This window comes from Aquarana catesbeiana, linkage group LG04, assembly GCF_042186555.1.
Source record: "Aquarana catesbeiana isolate 2022-GZ linkage group LG04, ASM4218655v1, whole genome shotgun sequence".
Classification (NCBI taxonomy): Eukaryota; Metazoa; Chordata; class Amphibia; order Anura; family Ranidae; genus Aquarana; species Aquarana catesbeiana.
The window spans coordinates 113,316,267-113,337,896 of NC_133327.1; the positions used below are offsets into that span (position 1 = coordinate 113,316,267).

Here is a 21,630-nt window from a genome sequence, read left to right on the forward strand (position 1 = left end):
TTAAAAGACAAATTTTGCCTCAATCATTGCCACCCCTGACGTGGTCCACCACCTACCACAACCCCTAGTGACTCTTTTTAGCAAGACACTTTTTTTGTCTACTTTTAATTTTAGGGGTGCCTTAGAAAGAATTTTATGTATTTAATTGAAGTTCTAGTAGCTATTCAGATTTTCATCACCAGCCTATTTAGTACTGGCAAAGAAAGATATTCCAGAAATGAGATATTTATAAATTTCAGCTTTGTTTATCCTTTTTTAAATTTCGTTTTTATCATACAATTTTTAGATTTCAACAAAGGATTTCCTACATTCATAATTTTCCTGTCACTCTTGTAGCCATGGCATGCTAAGATTTGTAGTCCCATACAATATTCAAGCCACATTATCAATCTGACCTTGAATTTAGGTGTGACTGTAGATAGGTTTGTTTTATCTTATTCATTTTAACTTTTAGCCTATTGGTGAGAATTTTAAAGATGCTGGTGAGATTGGAGATGAACCATTTTCAGTTTAGTTTACATTTTATGCAATTTTCATAATGATAATGTATTATATAAGACAAGGGTTTCCTACATTCCAATTTAATTTTGTGCCTCGGTTATATATCTGGCACAAAGCGTATGACTCTTCCTTTCTTGCGTATGAATGTAAGACAACTATTCTAGACTACATATTGCTTTTTTGATTTCACATTATTGGCTAGACCCAGGGAATGGGGTTTTTATATCTGATGGCTTCTTGTTTCGAGGTGTGTGTGTGTGTGTGTGTGTGTGTGTGTCTTTATCTTTATCAATTGGCAAAGAGGTTGAAATGGAATGCCATTGAATTCAAAAAACTTTTCAAAATGCAGAAAACTTGCTGCAGGTTTAATATTTTAATGGGGTTCTAAATCGAGGCAAACCTAGACAAAAGTGACGTCCTCTGGAACCACAGTCCTGGATTTCTTCAGAACATCGTTAGATACATTTTTAGAGCATTCCTTTTGTTACATAATTAATGACCTGAAACTGCATACATGGGAGAGTAGAGCTATAGGTTAGGAATCATTATCCCTTATTAGAACCTGAGAAGCATATTGCTTTACTATACAGCCTGCATAGTTACTATATACACCTACTTAGATCTAGTATCGAGTGACCACTTCTTTCACAGTTGCCTGGGGCATAGTAGGGTTTTCCATAACCAACCAACAACACTATACCGTGTACATAATGTATTGACTAATACCATCTTTGTTTCATGACTTTGTCCTTGACATGCCATGCCACATTAATGAAGGAGTGGTGACCACTGGGGTGAACTTCATCTGACCACGTCAGTGTCGTTGACAACTGCAGTGCTGACCGATAACCTTTCTTTTTGAAGGCAGAATAATGGGCGTACATTTATGAGATGTTCTACTCATAGCTGCTTAGTGGAGACCTAGGCTGCTCAGATACTGGCTGACATTTTATGCAGTTACATAGGATAGAAGAAGAATTTTGCGTAGGCAATCTGATGACTCTAATACTTTTCAGGCAGATCAGAATTCTCCAGTTCCCACTAAACGTGACAGAGCCAGATTGCTCAATCCTTAGACTGTCAGGAATTTCTTGCGTCTCGATTGCTATGATTCATGAATTATGTGATTCGCTGCAGATCAGGTGGATTGCCTTGTTCAGGAGAATCAATTATTTGCAATTTGCCTGAAAAATACAGTAACAGATTCGCACAGTCTGCTTGTTTTCTGCATGTTTGTAATTAGTAGAGCGAGAAGTGCCAGACTGATAATTCTAAAAATATCTAGAATTACTAAATGACTAGACTATAGTGAAGAACTAGAATAACTATAAATTGTAAGACTAATTGTGAAACCAGACTGTCAACAGTGTCCAACGCCATCGTGGTGTGTGTTTGTTTGTTTTATTTTTTTTTGTTTTGTTTTTTGTTTTTTATCATGATACATTTTAATTTTTTGGATAATCGTGGATTAAAAAATTTGAAAGGGGTTCGACCCTTTTTTTTTTTTTTTTTTTTTTTTTTTTTTTTTTTTTTTTATTGTGCAATTGCTCAAGAAAATGCCTAACATTGGATTTGCTGTAATTTTTGCATTTTTTTAAAGACCAATATGGTTGGCTTTGTTTTAATTTGCCCTGTGCTGGTACATTAGGCTTAGTGAGATACTGAACAATGCCTGGGTAAATCACTGCTATAATGCCAACTGCTGCATTAGCCTTGCAGTCGCTCCCAGCCACCATACATATAGACAGTTGGAAAAGTGACTGCTAACTATATTAGGGTTATTCATTAGAGCAGAGCGATGACCCTGAAAAAAACGTTTGGTCTTTTCACTTTACTGCAATTAGATGACTGATAGAGAATTTCCAATTAGATGCTATGGGTTAATTTCCTCTTCACCCTGCCCTTTGCCTTTTCAGGGGTAACCTTTTGGGGGAAGAGTTTACAAAAAAAAAAAAAAGAATTTTAGTTTTGTAATGTGTTTTTAGCACCTACAAGATCACTAGGTAGATCCTTTAAGATCCTTTCTTGTCTCATTGATGCTCCTAATCTGTCTTGCCACAGTCCTCAAGAAAAGCACATATATATATGTAGGCTATGCATTTCTGGGGTTTGGCCTCCTTCCCTGCCATGCTTTATCGGAAGGGCCGGACAAATCTCAAACTAGGTAAGCCAAATCGCCTTAAACTACAGCAGGGGCCTAACTTTTGGGGAATTTCTCACGTTGTCTGTGGTTCTGGCTCCTGAATTCCACATAAACGTGGCCATATACATAGGTATAATTGCCAGCAATTTAAAGTAAACATGGTTTGTTTTAATTTTGTGAACTGCAATAAAATGCCCACTTTGTTTAAACGTCATCTAATTAGATCTGAATGCAATTATATCAACATCCAAGTGTGCAGAAATGAGGGTTTTGTTTTGCACTTCTTGTGGGAGAGACGTTTTTGTTTGCGGTTCAAGGTGTGGACGGTCCTTGATTCAGATGTAAATGTAAAATACTGTTGGAGACAGAGCAATGTGTAATGTCCCCTAATTAGAAAATAAAAATAAACAATCCGGAATGCCGCTTGCTTAGAGTAAACACGAGCAAATTGTGTACAATGGCTACCTTTAGGGCTCATGCACAGTGCAGCTCAAAGGAGCTCCAAAGAAGTCTCCTACAGGCTTTTGAGCTCTTATTTTTTTTTTTTTTTTCTGTCTCAAAACTCATTTTTGAGAGGAGCCGGTGCCCCAAAGAGCTCAAAGAAGCTCAAACGTTTGTCCCAGCCTTTGTGTTTATACAGAAGTTAAATCGGTTGTATACCCGCACAGATTTTGTGTGGGTATACAAAAAAAACAAAAAAAAAAAACCCTGCAAGGCAAAGGCATAATGAGCTTACTAGCTCATTATGAAATGCTCACCTTAGAACAAGGCCTCAACATCTGATCCCGGTCCACGCCGAGGGAGCTGACATGTCACCTCGGCGTTTCTTCCGGGTATCGCGGCTCCTGCGCTGTGAGTGGCTGAAGCTGCATGCACGTGGAAGTCTTCTTCCCGGCAAGGTCCAGCAGTGCCTGCGTGCAAAGTTAATATCTCCTAAAGCGTACAGGTTAATTTTACCTACAGGTAAGCCTTATTATAGGCTTACCTGTAGGTAAAGGTTAAATAAAAAGGCGTACAACCGCTTTTAAGAAAAAATACTATGTAGGAGGGTTTGTGGTGGGGAAAAAAACATTTATGCTCAAAGGAGCTTGAAGAAGCTCAATAAAAACGTGCACAAAAAAGCATAAGCTTCTTAAAAGCTGAAATAAAAGCTCACATGCATGCCTGTAAATGCAGTTTAGGTGTGTGTGTGTGTGTGTGTGTGTGTGTTTTTGTTTGTTTTTTTTTGTGTGTTTTTGAGCTGCAGTGTGCATGAGCCCTTCAAAGTTTAGATTAGAGTTGGGACAGTGCTTACATAGAAGTGTATGCATGCAATGGTCGGTTACATGGAAGTGAATGCATGCAATTTTGGTGCTTTGCGTAATGCCCAATGAATTTTCTTGCTAAAGCCGGCCACAGATATATCGCAATTTGGCCGCTTCAGCAGGAACTAGCTGAATTTTAGGCTGTCTATGGGCAGACTGGTTATACTGAAGTCAATCCATTGATTAACTTCAGTACAACCAGCCTTTTTTTTTTTTTTTTTTTTTTTCTTACTCCCAATCCCTGGCATAATTGCGTAATGTGTGTGTTTTTGTTTTTATTTTTTTTGCCCTATTACTGGAACTTCCAAAACCAAGGTCGGTGATGTTGACTGCCTTTTATGTGTAAGCTGTTAAAGGGCCGCTCCCTTTTATAGAAGAAGCACAAATTAGTACGCTTGTAAAAGCCAGTTATGTTGTGCAAGGGCCATTTGTACATTATCTGGTTTTCACAGGTATGTTCAGTGAAAATTGATCATTAAACCTTTAGTTTCAAAGGTACATGTAATGGGTATAATTTGATAACCTCAGTACCACATCCCTAATATAGTATGGTAACGACAAAAAAAATACAGGACTTTAATGGTGCTGTTACATTACCCTCATAATAAAAAAAAAAAAAAAAAAACACAGATAAAATTACAATGATTTCCAAAATCATTTTGATAAAAGATGGGTAGACATCCCTCAACGATGAATACAAATTGGATGAACCTTTGCAAGTATAATTGGCAAGCCTATATACACTTCCCCCTTGCTTAAAAATGTATTTTCTTTTTCTCACCCAGCATTCCTGCAATGCACCAAGCCTAACCTCCTATCTTTTTGTCCTGAATGTGAGGACCTGAGAACCCATGCTTATGATGGAAGAGAGAATTCCCAAACACACCCTCTTTAGACTCTACTTTAGTCCTACTGTAAAATTAAGCTGGCTATACATTGCTCAGTTTTTTGTCGTTGGCCAGCCAGCTGAACAAAACAAACTGAGCTGATTTTCTCCATCCACACGTTCATTGTGGATGGAGAAATCCTCACCGATGTGCTATTGTATTCTACTAGCAAGGACTCCTCCGCTGTCAGGATACACTAATCAGCCCTGCGGGTTATTGGCTGTTTGCGCTGATCTATTTAAAATTTAGCAATGTTCCTGTCGAGAGAAGCCGATAATTGGATCAACTTCTCTCGAGTCGGAATGGCCATAGATGGATCAAAATTCAGCTGGTCCTTGTTGAACCGGAAGATTTTCAATCTATGACCAGCGTAGGGGCACTTTCATGCTGGTTGTGCTTGTTTTGATCAGTTGAAGATCCATGAACCGATTCCAAGCTAAATCAGAGCTGAAGTCTTTTGTGACATCTGCATCCACTCCGTTTTTCCTTCCTGAAACTTTCCAGACCTGTATTGGCTATATGGACAGATGTATGTACATCCGTATACACCCAACTACCCAAGATTCATCATGTTCTGTCCAAAAAAAGGTGGAACATAAAGCAGACAATCCTTTTTTCAGATCTAAAGAGGTATGTGGATGTACATAGACACATAGGTGGTTAGAGAGGGAGTAAACCCTGAGCTGTCTAACCTTTCTTCATATAAGCTGCAAATGTCCTGTGTGGAACAGGAATGACCTTACAATCCACATGTCAATGGAAACCTTCATGAACATTCATTGAGGGCATCGCCTTGCCCAGGTATTCAGATGGCTTACTGTCAGCCTCAAAAGTTGGTGCTGGCCCATTTTCTGACCTCCGTTGTATTATGACAATTATCCATGGCTGTTCTAACATTCAGACATTGTGGTAGTGATTACTCCCATAACCATGTCTAGTGATGTACTTGTTATGCTTGTCAAGTCCACAGCAATTTGTCCTTTTAACTTGTGTGGAGGCTCATTGGGCACATGGGCAGTAATGGGACTATTCCCTGTTGAACACTAGTCTAAATTGTAGAATTATTATTTATCTAATTTAGAGCTTATCTAAACAAGAAATCAATAGTTCACCCAAAATGTACTCTGTAGAGCAAGTATAATATTGGTAAATTTACTATAAAGATGACCATTAAAGTGTATTTTGGACTTTTTTTCTACCCTTTAGATGGCATAGTTAAAATGTTTGCTGTGTGTTCTGTTGGGATGATTTACCTTCAGGTCTTGTCAATGAGACACACGGGGTAGTAAAAATAGACTTACTAGGCAGCTGGTACCAGAATTGGCTTGTTAACAGATTTCCATAGCCTTTTGCACCAATGCCAGCTGTTAAAATTTTGAATTTTTGTCTGTAATAACGGACACAAGGACTCGTAGAAGAAATCTCCTTAAAGGGGAAACAAACAGCAAGATATGCCAGAAGAGAAACTTGGCTGAAGATCCTTTTTAATTATTTTTCTATGTTGTGCCAGAATAATGTTATGGGCCATTAATATAGTAATGTGCCCAAAGGCTTGTTTCACACGGGCTTCAGCTTGTACAGTATCTCACAAAAGTGAGTACACCCCTCACATCTTTGTAAATATTTTATTCTATCTTTTCATATGACAACACTGAAAAATTACACTTTGCTACAATGTAAAGTAGTGAGTGTACAGCTTGTATAACCGTGTAAATTTGCTGTCCCCTCAAAATAACTCAACACACAGCCATTAATGTCTAAACTGCTGGCAACAAAAGGGAGTACACTCCTAAGTGAAAATGTCCAAATTGGGCCCAATTTGCCATTTTCTCTCCCCAGTGTCATGTGACTCGATAGTGTTACAAGGTCTCAGATGTGAATGTGGAGCAGGTGTGTTAAATTTGGTGTTTATTGCTCTCTCGCTCATACTGGTCATACCGGAAGTTCATGGCAAAGAACTTTCTGAGTGCTTAGACCATACGCCGCATACTGCATCAAATTGGTCTGCATGTCTGTCCTCCCAGAAGGAAGCCTCTTCTAAAGATGATGCACAAGAAAGCCCACAAACAGTTTGCTGAAGACAAACAGACTAAGGACATGGATTACTGGAACCATGTCCTGTGGTCTGATGAGACCAAGATAAACTTATTTGGGTCAGATGGTGTCAAGTGTGTGTGGTGGCAACCAGGTGAGGAGTACAAAGACAAGTGTGTCTTGCCTACAGTCAAGCATGGTGGTGGGAGTGTCATGGTCTGGGGCTGCATGAGTGCTGCTGCCACTGGGGAGCTACAGTTCATTAAGGGAACCATGAATGCCAACATGTACTGTGATATACTGAAGCAGAGCATGATCCCCTCCCTTTGGAGACTGGGCCACGGGGCAGTATTCCAACATGGGGGGTGACCACTGCCTTGCAAAAGAAGCTGAGGGTAAAGGTGATGGACTGACCAAGCATGTCTCCAGACCTAAACCCTATTGAGCATTTGTGGGGCATCCACCATCTTTGTGATGTTGTCATGGAGGAGTAGAAGAGGACTCCAGTGGCAACATGTGAAACTCAGGTGAGCTCCATGCCCAAGAGGGCTAAAGCAGTGCTGGAAAATAATGGTGGCCACACAAAATATTTATACTTTGGGCCCAATTTGGACATTTTCACTTAGGGGTGTACGCACTTTTGTTGCCAGCGGTTTAGACCTTAATAGCTGTGTGTTGAGTTATTTTGAAAATGTACACTGCTATACAAGCTGTACACAGTGTCATTTCTTCAGTGTTGTCACAGGAAAAGATATAATATATTCAAAAATGAAGGGTGTACTCACTTCTGTGAGAAGCTGTATAAGGCCACTTTCACATGGGGGGGGGGGGGGGGGATGCGTGTTGGCGGTATAGCGCCGCTGCTGTTATACCGTCATTTTATCTGCGCTTTTCGGCCGCTAGCAGGGTGCTTTTTAACCACCGCTAGAAGCCGAAAAAGGGTTCAATGCGCTGCTGCCGAGACACTTTGCATGCGCTTCAGCAGTGCTGGCCATTGATTTCATTAGCAGGGGCGTTTTAGGAGCGGTGTATTCACAGCTCTCGCAACGCCCGAAAGATGCTGCTTGCAGGACTTTTTTTTTTTTCTTATAACATATTTCCTAACAGGAGCTGAAGGGTGCTTTAAAGGCTTGGAGAAAGCTGTTTGAAGCTTGTTGAAAGTTTCACAAAAGCTTACTGTTCACACTGATCCTGTACAAACTGGAGCCTGTGAGACATGCCTACATGTCAAATTGTTAAAGTGGAAGTAAACTTCTATTTCTGAATTATACCTATAAGACTTGCCTATAGGTAGTGTAAATATATCCTAAAACGTGCTCCGTTTAGGAGATATTTCTTGTACATGCAGCCAGTGACATCACTGGCGCATGCACTCTAAAGGAGCGGGCACCTGGTCTGTTCTTTCAGAGCCCTGTGCTGTAAATGGCAGCTTTTGCACGCATGCGCGGGAGGGATGTCATTGTGGCCCCAGCCACAGAGCCGGAGTCTGAACATGGAAGCAAGACGGGTAAAGATGGGAGTGCTTACAGCTCTGACATCTTGGTGCTGGAAGAGCTTCGTTTTGTGTTTAAGTTTAACATAATGTGCTAGTATGCGATGCATACTAGCACATTATGACATTACCTTGAGGGTACAAAAAAAAAAAGTCCAGCAGTATACAAGCACTTCACTTCAATATCAGAAGTTTGGCATTTTAATATATGGAACGTATCCAGGGAGAATGAAAAGGGGATATTTAGTAGCAGTATGATTTGGTTTAACCAATTAATCTTGGTGGTATTGGTATTCATCCCATTTGCTTATCAACCCAAAACATTGGTAACATTCTAATGTATCTTACAGGTCATTAAGTTTTCTAATGGTAGAGTATCTTGAAAATACATTTCCCTTCATCCAGATGAACAAGACACAGTGGTTATTGAATAATCTTTAATTAGTTGGTAAAGGAATACAAAGATGTTTTTTGGACAAGTTGGGCTGTCTTTGCGGTATAATTGACAGTTGGTGATCATTTTTGTAGCGGTGTTGCAGGAAATGGACCACTGTGGAAATGGTTTTCTTGTAGTTTATTGTTCCAATCACAGTGACGTTCATCATCGCACTAAGGACACTCGTAGATGTTGGGTGGGGTTGTGTGGTTTTTTTTTTTTTTTTTTTGGCTCAGTCATGACATGTAGAGGAGGCTGACTAAGCGCAAGAACAAATATCCAAACCTCTACCTGTCTGTGGATAGCAGATGATCCGTACACCATAAACATTTTTTTTATTTTTCCCCCTAAATTTGATGGGGGGTTTTTAATTTCATTTATTTTTCCATACAGATTTTTATAGTCCTTTATTTGGAAAATGACCTCCTTCTTCTTCTTTTTTTTTTTTTTTTTTTTTTTTTTTTCCTTGCACTTCACTTCTCATCCATCAGGCCTGCAGTCTTATTTGACATCTGACAATAGCAGGTTACATAAACCAGGCAAGACGGAGCAGAAATTTGTATTGCATAGCTGGCTGCTGGCCTCTGATTACAGACAGTGAAGCAGACTGTCTCCCTGCAGTATTGTCAGGTCTGTGGGCTTCAGTGACAAGGAAGTCTGTTGAGAGACCTTGGTCAGGCTGAATGAGAGCGGAGAGTGCCTTCCCCGGTGCTGATTCATTATTGGGGCTGTAATAACAGAATCAGCGACTCTCCCGTGAGGGTGCAGCAAGCAACTGCAAGCGTGAAATGGCATCTTTCAGCAGACCTGAAAGGGCCAAATATATTCCATATACAAAGATCAGAGAGGGGTCTGTGTGCGGCTGATAAGTTACCGTCTCCATCTAGAATCATCGCACTAGTATTACTTTTTTTCTTTTTTTTTTTTTCTCCTTCTTACATGATTTACTTTAGTCTCCAAGGCACAAAATAATTGTACAATACTGTTATAACCTGCAGCTGCTCTTTTATGGTGCATCCCTTTTGTGTACGAAGAATTCCTTATTAGAAGCCGCGCACATATGGGTTGCAATGTGCGCTAAACTCCTCCGATTCTCTAATTTGCTAAGTGGTTTTTGACACCTGCAGCAGATAGGGTGTTCAGTGCTGGCTCATTGCTTTTAAAGCATCAGAAAAAAAATAACATTTGCATTGGGGCCTTCCCAAGTGATTGTCTCATTTTTAACAGAACCCCCCCCCCAAAAAAAAAAAAAAAAATGTTATACTTACCTACCCTATGCAGTGGATTTGCACAGAGCAGCCCAGATCCTCCTCTTCTTGGGTCCCTCTTCAGTTCTCATGGCCCCTCCTCCCTGTTAAGTGCCCCTACAGCTAGCAGCTTGTTTATGGGGGCAGCCGAGCCACAGCTCTGTGTCCATTCAAACAGAGCCGCGGCCTACCCCCATTCTTTCCTCATTGGCTGACTGACTTTGACAGCAGCAGGAGCCAATGGTGTCAATTATGACGTGTACCTCCAGTAGTGCGCTGTCATCGATGAGAGGGCTTCTATTTTCACCCAGTCTTCCTTCCGCGTTCGACTGCTCAGCTTGTCTGATTGGCCGAGCTGCGATGACATCACTCACATGTGCAAGGCGCTCTGAAGGGATGGCACGGGTATGCCGTCCCTTCAGAGCACATTCGCCGGTGACATCACCAACTGCATGCAGTGTGAATATCTCCTAAACTTGCATTATTTAGGAGATATTCACTATACCTACAGGTAAGCCTTATTATAGGTTTACCTGTAGGTGGAAGTCAAAAATAAGACCCCTTTCACACCGGGGCGCTGTTCTGGCAGGACGTTAAATGTCATGCAAGCAGCATCTTTGGGGCAGTGAAGGAACGGTATATACACTGCTCGTGCCAATTGAAATTAATAGGCACTGCTGCCAAAGCACCTTGGCAGCAAAACGCCACTAGTTTTAGCGGAGCTCTACCATCATTTTAGCAGCACTATTCGACCGCTAGCGGGGCGCTTTTAACCCCCCACTAGTGGCCGAATAAAAGGGTTAAAAGCGCCCCGCTAGCGGTCGAATAGTGCTCCTAAAATGATGGTAGAGCTCCGCTAAAACTAGTGGCGTTTTACTGTCAACGCCCGCTCCAGTATGAAAGGGGTCTAATGCCGCGTACACACGAGCGGAATTTCTGACAGTCCGATGGGAGCTTTTCATCGTATATTCTAACCATGTGTATGCCCCATCAGACTTTTTCCGTCAACTTCAGACAGACTTAGATGGAGAACATGTTCTATATTTTTCCGACGGAACAAATTCTTATCGGGGGAAAAAAACGATCATCTGTATGATGTTCCGACGTACCAAAAGCGACGCATGCTCTGAGTACAAGTACGGAAGCTATTGGCTACTGGTTATTGAACTTCTGTTTTCTAGTCCTGTCGTATGTTTTGCGTTCTGGATAGTCGAAATTTGGTGTGACCGTGTGTATGCAAGACAGCTTGAGCGGAATTCCGTTGGAAAAACCTTTAGAGTTTATTTTGATGGCAAAACCGGTCGTGTGTACGGGGCATAAGAGTTTACTTCCACTTTAAAAAATACTTGGGGGGGGGGGGGTGGGGGGGGGGGGGGGGGGTTTGGGAACTGCCCTGCCAGAAAGGTACTCCACTACCTGTAGAGTCAACAGCTGCTGCACTGAAATCTCTCGAGCAGTGTTGTCAACCCTTTCTGAGTTCCCCACTGCTGGACTACAAATCGCCTCCCTTTTTTTTGTTTCTCTTTTTTTTTTTTTCTTCAGTAAAGTCTTTTCTGAAGAGCCAGTGGAAGCTGCTTGCATAAAATGGGGAAGAAAATATCGTGTGTGCACCTTTTTAACATCTAATTTGGAGGTTGTTGTGGTCCCCAGTGTTACAGCGACAAATCAGAGGATTGGCGGTTCTCTCGCGGTTTTCTGAGTCAGACATCTTGTCTGAGTCTAGCTGTACTACTTCAGTTCACGGTCAGCTAGTTCTTCATTCTGACCTAATTAACACCTAATCTAAATAAGTAAACAGCGGGGCTGAATGTGAACTCAGAGTTGGGTTTTTCTGACTCATGTTATGGCGTGTGTATTTGTGCGTGTGATGGGCATTTTGTGGTGTTTACTTGCCTAGGTTTTACGTGTTCTTAACAAAAAATGTAGTCTTTGTCTAGTGGTTTGTGTAGTCCCAGTAAGGCTGTATTTACACGTGTGTGTGTGTGTGTGTGTGTGTGTGTGTGTGTGTGTGTGTGTGTGAGCACTCGCGCTAATGCATGCTGTGATGCCTGTTATCCTGCGGTGTAGATGCACGTTCCTACTCCTTTTGAATGACACTCCAACTTGCATGTATAATGTAAAGAAATGCACCTGCCTTTGTGTGTAGATGACCAATTTCTTAATGCATTTTCTGCTATAATGCAATGGGGTTCATTTACTAAAACTGGAGAGTGCAAAATCTGGTGCAGCTGTTTAAATAAACCAATTGGCTTCCAGGTTTATTGTCCAAGCTTATGGCCTGGTTCACACCTATGCATTTTTTTTTTTTTTTTTTTTTTGTGCTTTTTGCAGATTTGCACTACAGAACGTGTTTCATAGGAAACCATGTTAAATGGACTGCAGTACAAATCTGCAAAAAGCACAAAAAAAATGCATAGGTGTGCACCAGGCCTAATTGAATAAGCTGATTGGCTACCATACACCAGATTTTGCACTCCCCAGTTTTAGTAAATCAACCCCCATGTGTTTTGGCACCTAGAAAAAGAAACACATGGCTGGAGCCTCAAACCTGTGGTGTCTGCATTTTACATAATGTATTGCAATGCAGCAGAGATATTGATAGGTGTGATTGATTTGCATGACAACTGTTTTTGAGCCATTCTTTCCGTGGTATCTGGCTTTGTTATACTTCAGGGAACACCTAGATGTGAAAATAGCATTGTAACTGTTTAATGGCAGTCTGATACAAGGAGAGTGAAAAATTGTGGGTGGAGGACAAAGACTTTGAACCTTCAGGGTTCCCGGGGCCCTTTCCCTTTCTGCGACTTTTTGGTGCGTTTTGAGTGCCATAGACTGCAATGTTAAATCACAACAGTCGAAAGGAAAACAGCAAGCAAGTGACATGACTCTGGGGTCACACCAGTGTGATCCACGCCCATGTTCTGCAGTGGTAAAACGTCGGGCCATTCGCAAAAGCGGCCCTGGTAGTTCTACCACTGGCCTGTATTTGGCATAACTTAAAGGAGTTCTATGGTACAGCATACAATTTCATTCTATAACGTGAGCATTGTATTAGCAACACAAACAATGGTTCTTTTGACAACCCAATACAAGGTTGCTTGAAAAAGCTCCTTTCATGTTGTGGGTTCTGCCTGTCTGCTGCCCGTCTTTCCACAACTTCCTGGATTCTCTGCATGCTTTGCAGCTTCTCCTTTGCTGTTTACTTTGTTTAGAAGGACTACATATCCCATGGTACATTGCTGCCTGCAAACAGTGATTCTTGTATTGACTCCTCATCTCAGCGCACCTGTAGACTAGAAGGCAGGTGTAGCGTCACATATGGCGACCCATCACATTTGGCTACCCGCTGGAGTGCGCATGCTCGACGCCGCCAACACTTTTGCGACAAAACAGCACAGTAAAAGCGGCTCCACCCCTAAGTCCAGGTTCAAGCCACTTTGCAACAGGGCCCCTCGTGGGCTCGCTTCGCTCGCCACGCTTCGGGCACGGCCTCGCTTTGCTCGGCATAATTATATTCTAACTCTGTCCACTTGGATGGTGGGGCTTGAACCTGGACTTGGGGGTGGGGCCATATAACTGCGCAAGCGCAGTTCAGTGTCAGTTCCGTCACACTATCTGGGTTTTAGTGTGTTGTAAAAGTGTTGGAACGCATATGGCGGCGTTGGGCATGCACACTCCAGCCAAGAGCCAAATGTGATGGGTTGCCATATGTGACGCTACACCCGCTGTGAGATGTGTGACACAAGTGCCTACTCGCAGGACATAGTGACTACGTGTCACTGAATCTCGGGAAGTAAAGTGTGGGGATATTCAGTTTACAGACTAAAGAAAAAGAGGGGATACTAAATAGTAACCAAAAAAATCGGACTTTGTAGGCATGGAAAACAATGGGGAAAGTAGCACAGCTAATATTGAGTCAAAAATATTTATTGGAAAAGTACATCAATTCATAGATACTGTTCAAAAAACAGAAAATAGATAAAAACCTGAGTCAAGTGATACAATTTGTACATTGAGCCCTTATATGTTATGCGTCTACGCGTTTCGCCGTGAGTCAGTTTACAGACCTCAAGATCATTCAGAGTATTAGGAGTAGGCTAGAACTAATTGAACAACGCTGCAGACATGAATATCATTACATAATTTGATCATAGATGTACTTTTTAATGCAGTTTGAGGTGTGCGGGTGTTGAAAAGCCTGGCGGTAACACTAGCAGTAATTTTCCCCCTTTGAGAATGCTGGCGCAAGGGGTGTCTGCAGAGAAATATGTATGTGTACTGTATACATAACCATGCTTCAATGTGGAGGGGAGGTAACCTCTGTCTAATGTTGATGTGGCCAGCTAAGAGCAAAAAATAAAGGGGGATTCAAAAAAAAAAAAAAGAATCCAAAGTGTGTGTGAGAATACTTCCTAAATTTTAAATGAATATGAATTGATTGTCGGCGCCTTTTTGAAGCGGTGTTAAAATCCTGCTTGCTGCATCTTTGCATGTTTAAGGTTAAACTGCACCAGAACGCACATCGCCCCCCCCCCCCATTGAAAACAGCAAGAACACACCAAAAAATGCACCCATGTTGCATTTTGGTACATAGGTCACATGACCTATAAACAAAACACGCCGCACAGAAGGTAAAATCTTGGCGATTTTTGGCAGCCATTATCGCCACTGTATCGCTGCTCTATACAGTAGCTGTTGGTGGTTTTGTCCTCGCTGAACAGAAGCGTCTCATGTATAGTGTAGTTGTCCTTGCAGATTGTATTCTTCGCGGCTGCTTTTCTCTCGCACCCACATAGTGCGCCATTCATTACATGTGGAATGGGTCTTTGTGACCACCTGATAGGCACTCGCAGTATGCAGCTTGCTCTGAATACATCTCTGGGAGCTTTGTTATGGGCTCTGCAGTTCTACACAGGATCCTCCTAATGGGGGGGATATTTTGAGCTTACACACTCTCTTTATTAGTATAAGAATGGTATGTAATTTAAATTTTCATTCCACTTTTCTGATGTCTACACACCATGAGATGTTGTGTAAGGGTGGTAGTAGAAGACCTGATCCCTGTGTATGGTACATCTGGCCTAATTTTGGTACCACTTACCATTTGGTAAGAATCCAGTTTTTGTAGGATCCCCACTAGGCTTGTATTTTTTTTTTTTTTTTTACACATCTGTTTTGCATTGTGCTTTAGGCACAGTTTTTAGTACCGTCTATCTCCGTGGAATGCATCTTTTGCCTGTAAACTGCACCATAAGGAGTGTGAAATATTCATCACACAGAAATATTTTGGCTTTCTAAGAAAAAATCTCGATGTAAGCTGCAGCTAATTGTTTCCTTTTTCTTGGCGTGAATAAAGAGATATTTCACTATGCAGATACCCATTGGAGTTGTAGAGAAGATTGCAGCTGCTGCACGTTGTAGGAGATGTGGATTTCTTATGTCTTTTATAGACTTCATCCTTGACAATCTGTGTATACTCAGATCAGCCATAACATTATGACCACTGACCAGTAAAGCAAATGACATTTATTATCATTACAATGGCATCTGAAAGTGGGTGGGATATATTGGTGAAGTGAACATGTTGTCTCTGAAGCTGATATGTTGAAATCCGAAAGCGTCAGGATTTGAGTAAGGCCCCTTTTCACATGGGCTGTCCGATCAGGTCTGCCTGTCAGTTTTTCAGGCGGACCCGATCGGGACCCTCCATTGTCTTCTATGTCCGCTGACACCCGCCACCATCCAATACGCAAAAACGGTGGATCTGATGGAAACGGACAAGCGGTCGGTTTTTAATCCGATAGAGGGACTGTTTGTGTCCCTTCTACATAGCGGTGTGGACATGGACCGGTCATCTGCCTGCTCAGCGGGGAACAGCAGAGAGATCCGCCTGCCGAGCAAGCGGATTCCACATAGTGGAGGTGCCTGTGTGAAAGGAGCCTTAGGCCCTTTCCACATGGGGTGGATCCATCTTGACAGGTCCGTCCCAGCACAGTGAGCGGAGACAGACCTGTCAGAGCCTCGCTGTCCTTTATAGGGGGATCGGATTAAAACAGACCGCCTGTCATATATATATATATATATTTATATTTCCGCTGGATAGATGGTGAACGTATCACCTTGCTTGTTTTTAGTGGATCTTGTCAGATCGGAAGCCAGGTGGGTGTCAGCGGACACACATCTGCATCCCCATAGAAGTCGGTGGCCCGATCGGATCCTCCTGGAAAAACACAGGCAGATCCCATCAGTCCGAATGTGTGAAGGGGGCCTTGGGGTCAAATTTGGATTGGCTAGAGGAATGGGTCACAGCATCTCTGGAACTGCAGCTCTTGTGGGATGTTCCCGGTCTGCAGTGGTCTGGACCAACCAAAAGTTGTCCAAGGAAGGAAAACCAGCAACAAGGTGATGGCTGGCCAAGGTATATTGATACAGTGGGGAGAAGTCTGGCCCCTGTAGTCTGATCTAATAGAAGAGATACTATAGGTCAAATTTCTGTAAAACACAATGCTGGTTCTGATGGGTGTCAACACACAAATTGTTGCTTATGGGACTGCATAGCCACAGACTGGTAAGGATGCCCATGCTGACCCGTGTCCACAGCCAAAGTGCCTTCAATGGGCATGTGAGCATCAGAATTGGCCCACAGAACAATGGAAGACGTTGGCCTGGTCTGATACATTCAAGAAGGTTTTGAGGAACTCAATATGTTCAAGGAATCGAGCAACTGTGGGATGTGCTGGAAAACCAGGTCTGATCCATGGTGGACCCACCTCACAACTTACAGACCTTTAAAATATGAATAAAGCCAAAACTTCTTCTCCCTTCTCCCTTTTCCCTTTTTTTTTTTTTTTTTTTTTTTTTTTTCTTTCCTCCTTCTCCTCTTTTTACTATTCTCACTGAAAGTAAAAGAAAATCCCAAATTTATTTTGTCCCCAGAAAAGTAATAGGGGGAAATCTTCCTATGGGGACAGTTCTGGTGACCTGGGGGTCCCCAAGGAATCCCCTCAATTTGCAGGGATTTCCTCACGCTCCCTGTTGTGGCTAGTGAAGGGGAATCTCCACAATGGGACACAGATGACCAAAAAAAAATATCCGACAGAGGTTATAACCCCCCTTTGCTCTTTCCCAAAATGAAGAAAACATTTTGCCTACAGTTCTACTTTAACCACTTCAGCCCCAGATGGTTTTACCCCCGTAATTAATACCCAAGCCATTTTTTTGCGATGTGGCACTGTTATTTAACAAACTATTGCATGGTCGTGCAACGCTGTACCCAAAAAAAAAAAAAAATCGAGGTCATTTTTTCCCCACAAATAGAGCTTTCTTTTGGTGGTATTTGATCACCTCCTGTTTGTTTTTTGTTTTTTTTTTTTTTTTTTTTTTTTATGTTTTGCCTATAAACCTGCAATTTTCAAGAAAACTTTTTCTATAGAAGTAAAAAAAAAACAAAAAAAAAACATATCCAATAAATTAAAAAATAATCTAATTTCTTCATCAATTTACTCCAATATGTATTCTGCTACATATTTTTGGTTAAAAAAAATCCAAATAAGCGTATATTTGGTTTGTGCAAAAGTTATAGCATCTACAAAATGGATAAATAAAAATGCAATAAATATATCCCCTATTTACTTTATTTATTTTTATCCTTCTAGTGGGATTGCGGCAGACAGATCGGACACTTTTGGGAACCATTGACGTTACAGTGATCAGTGCTAAAAATATGCACTGACATTGTACTAATGACACTGGCAGGGAAGGGGTTAAGGGGCGATCAAAGGGTTAACGGTGTTCCCTCAGTGTGTTTCTAACTGTGTTGGGCTCACTGTTTATTCCTAATTAGCAGGAAAACTAGATCAGTGTCCATGCCTGACCGCACGGTGGTCTCGCCAGACCACGGGGAGCGATCGCGGGTGGCCGGACATCGCGTCCACCGGGCCCGCTGATTGGCTCCCCCTGTGGCCAATGAGTGCATGGTTGCTGCTCCACTGGCGCGTGCAACCCACCCCCCACCCCCCCCAGTGGCCATTGAAAGGTAAAAACTCACATACTGGTACATGAATTTGCGTAATAGAGCCGCCTTACCGCAGTATATGTACAGCAGGCGGTGGTGTCAGGTACCATAGCATACCTTGAGAGGTTTAGTGAAATCCATGTCTCGATGGGTTATGGTGGGTGGCCATAATGCTGTTATACAAAAGTATGGTCCTGTTACATGGCTGTTGATAAAATAATAATCTTGTGCCTTGTATGTGTACACGCATATTATTTTGACATTGTTGGACCTCCTGCTGACCACACATGTATCAATGTAACACAATCAAGTACATTTTGTTACTTAAAACTTTTTAGAAATTGGTTGTATCAAGCTGTCATTTTGATGGATTGCAGAAAAAAACAGAACTGTGCGTGTCGTCCTCTCTTTTTTTTTTTTTTTTTTTCTTCATTACGAAAAATAATTTAGCAAAAACGGTGTATGCAGTGATAGAATTAGGCTTAATTTTTCATTTTCTAGAACAAAGAAACAAAAGTTGTTTTCCTATAGGCATTGCCTCCATTGGGACAGAAAGAGCCGTCCATTCTTGTACTTCTGTGCTAATACGTCCCAATGACGAGCCCTGGAAATAATCGGCTGCATCCAGCCATGGGGCGGCAGGACTGGTTCTTGGTTGTACAACAGCGCCACCTAGAATCCCTTCTGTCACAAAGCCCTAAGGGTCCATGAAGATCCAATAATGATACACTGGCTTATATCGGTGGAGTGCTCGCTGTAAAGGATCGGATTTTGCAGTCAGGTCTCCTCTAATCACTTGTGATTTCTTGCCTAATGCCAACATCTGAGTGCACTTAAAACAATTAATTACATTTTAATTTGTAAGCCCTGTAATTTCAGCCCAGGGATGGGGTTGTTTTTTTCCCTGGATGCATCCCTTGCGTGTCATGTCACTGCATGCTCAGCAAGATTGCCTTGTTCTCAGCTCCCTCCTATGGCTGCCTGAATGTTACCAAAAATGATGCAAGCTTTTGTACAATTTCCAAGGTAAACAGTCTGCTACCGGCAGTTACATTTCATCAAATTAAACCTTTCCCTTCATGTTTGTCACTGGTCTCCATTGTATGGATTTCACAAAACATTTGGGCTTTAGAGGACTCAACACCATATTTAATGACCTACCTTTGTGCTCTGTTATTACGGAGTTGCGTCTTGAAAAATAAGTGCAGTCCTGTGATCCACAAGAGAAGTATAACGACTATACTTCCCTTTCAAAGCGGTATTGAACCCAAAACCAAAAATATGGCATATTGCAGCTTACCAATCATTAGATGTAGTGTCTGCATTATTTTCCTTTTTTTTTTTATTTATTTATTTATTTATAATTAAAAAAAAAAAAAAAAAATTTTTTTTTTTTTTTTTTAGGCTTTTTCCTCTGTTTTACTTTGATCTGGTCAGTAACGCACCACCTGTAATAACGTGCTCCCACTCTGGTTGAAGGAGCACAGGGAGCACCTTTTGGACAGCAGCATTGTTATATCTGTAGAGGACGTGTTAGTTGGACTAGAAGATTTAGATACACTAACAAACTGAAGCCAAACTCCAGCATACACTGCAGTTACAGCAACAGTTTTTCTTCTTTTGAGATTAAGGTTTTACATACACTATATTACCAAACGTATTGGGACACATGAATGTTAATAGCATCTCTGTCTTAGTCTGTAGGGTTCAATATTGAGTTGGCCGACTCTTTGCAGTTATAACAGCTTCCACTCTTCTGGGAAGGCTGTTAACAAGGTTTAGGAGTGTGTCTATGGGAATGTTTAACCATTCTTCCAGAAGCGCATTTGTGAGGTCAGGCACTGATGTTGGACAAGAAGGCCTTACTCGCAGTCTCCGCTCTAATTCATCCCAAAGGTGTTCTGTGGAGTTGAGGTCAGGACTCTGTGCAGGCCAGTCAAGTTCCTCCACTCCAAACTTTCTCATCCATGTTTTTATGGACCTTGCTTTGTGCACAGTCATCCCCAAACTGTTCCCACAAAGTTGGGAGCATGAAATTGTCCAAAAATGTCTTGGTATGGTGATGCCTTAATGCTACATACACACAATCGGAATTTCCCACAACAAAACCATGGATTTTTTTTTCCTGAAGGATGTTGGCTCAAACTTGTCTTGCGTACACACGGTCACACAAATGTCAGAAATTCCAAACGTAAGAATGTGGTGACGTATGACAAGCCGAGAAAAGCAGTTCAATAGCCAGTGCGGCTCCTTCTGCTTGATCGAGCATGCGTGAGCTTTTGTGTGACGGACTTGTGTACACACGTTCGGACGTTCCGACAACAAGTGAAGTTGACGGAAAATTTGAGAACCCGCTCTCAAACATTTGTATGCGGCAATTCCAACAGCAAATGTTCGATGGAGCATACACATGGTCGAACTTTGCGACAACAAGCTCACGTCAAACATTTCCCGTCGGAAATTACGATCGTGTGTATGTGGCATAAGGGTTCCCTTCACTGGAACTAAGGGGCCAAGCTCAACCCCTGAGAAACAACCCCACACCATAACCCCCCTCCACCAAATGATTTTGACCAGTGCACAAAGCAAGTCCCATAAGGGCATGGATGAGTGAGTTTGCGGTGGAGGAATTTGACTGGCCTACAGAGTCCTGACCTTAGGGGAAAAAATAATGGTAATAAAGACCCAAATGAGAGAGACTATCTTTGAATAAACACTTGTGTACCTAAAGAACATAAGGGGAGAAGAAAGCATAGGTAAAGACTTCTGACAGGGATCACTGTCCTCATAGAGGCACACACCTGGTGTTAAAGGGGTCGATTGGGAAGGAATTTATACTTGGCAAAATGTTCTAATTTGAAGTAGAACATGGCTAGGACATGCAGCAGTGAATGATGAGGCATTAGAAAATATGTGTTTTAGGTTTTGCCATAGAATAGGATTGTTCTGCTCTACTATTTTGAAGAACAAGGTGAGAATCCCAAAGATGGGAGCTTGGCCACAACTGCTGTCCAAAATCTAGAAGTGTTTGTATGTGTCGGGAGGGGATGAGGAGTCCTTTTTTAGGTAGACATTTAGCTGATTTTACAGTTTTAGGTCGATAAGCATTTTGGGTAGGGTTTCATACAATATTCATGTGAGGTCTAGGCATAGTTGACATATGGTTTATTCATTTAATTGCCTATGAATTATTCACAGTATGTCTATCAAGCCATGTACAAGCCGTTGTCATAGGGGAGACCTATAATAGGCATGGCAGGGATTCGGGCATGACCAAACATTTGTTATACCGAGCAGTTCTACTTGTACTAGAAGCCATCGTAGGTTCTAAAAGTGGCTGTTGACATGAGATTGTTAAAATAGGCTTGAACTGATGAATATCTTGAGTCTAAAGCAGGCTTTCTCAACCGGGGCTCCATGGAACCGTAGGGTTCCTCCAAAGGTTGCTAGGGGTTCCTTGAGCAGTATAAGCAATTTCTGACTCTGATAAGTTCCCGCTGACACCAATGGTCTTTTTAGCTATGTGTAAGGGTGTAAATCTTGCCAATGACCACAAGTGTAAGGAGCATTCT

General features: G+C 41.9%; 1 protein-coding gene across 1 annotated transcript in view; it reads left to right on the forward strand.

Moving 5' to 3' along the window:
• Positions 1–21,630, forward strand: part of HS6ST1 (heparan sulfate 6-O-sulfotransferase 1) — a 159,093-nt gene that overhangs the window by 1,578 nt on the left and 135,885 nt on the right. The gene's annotated exons all lie outside the window — the stretch shown is intronic.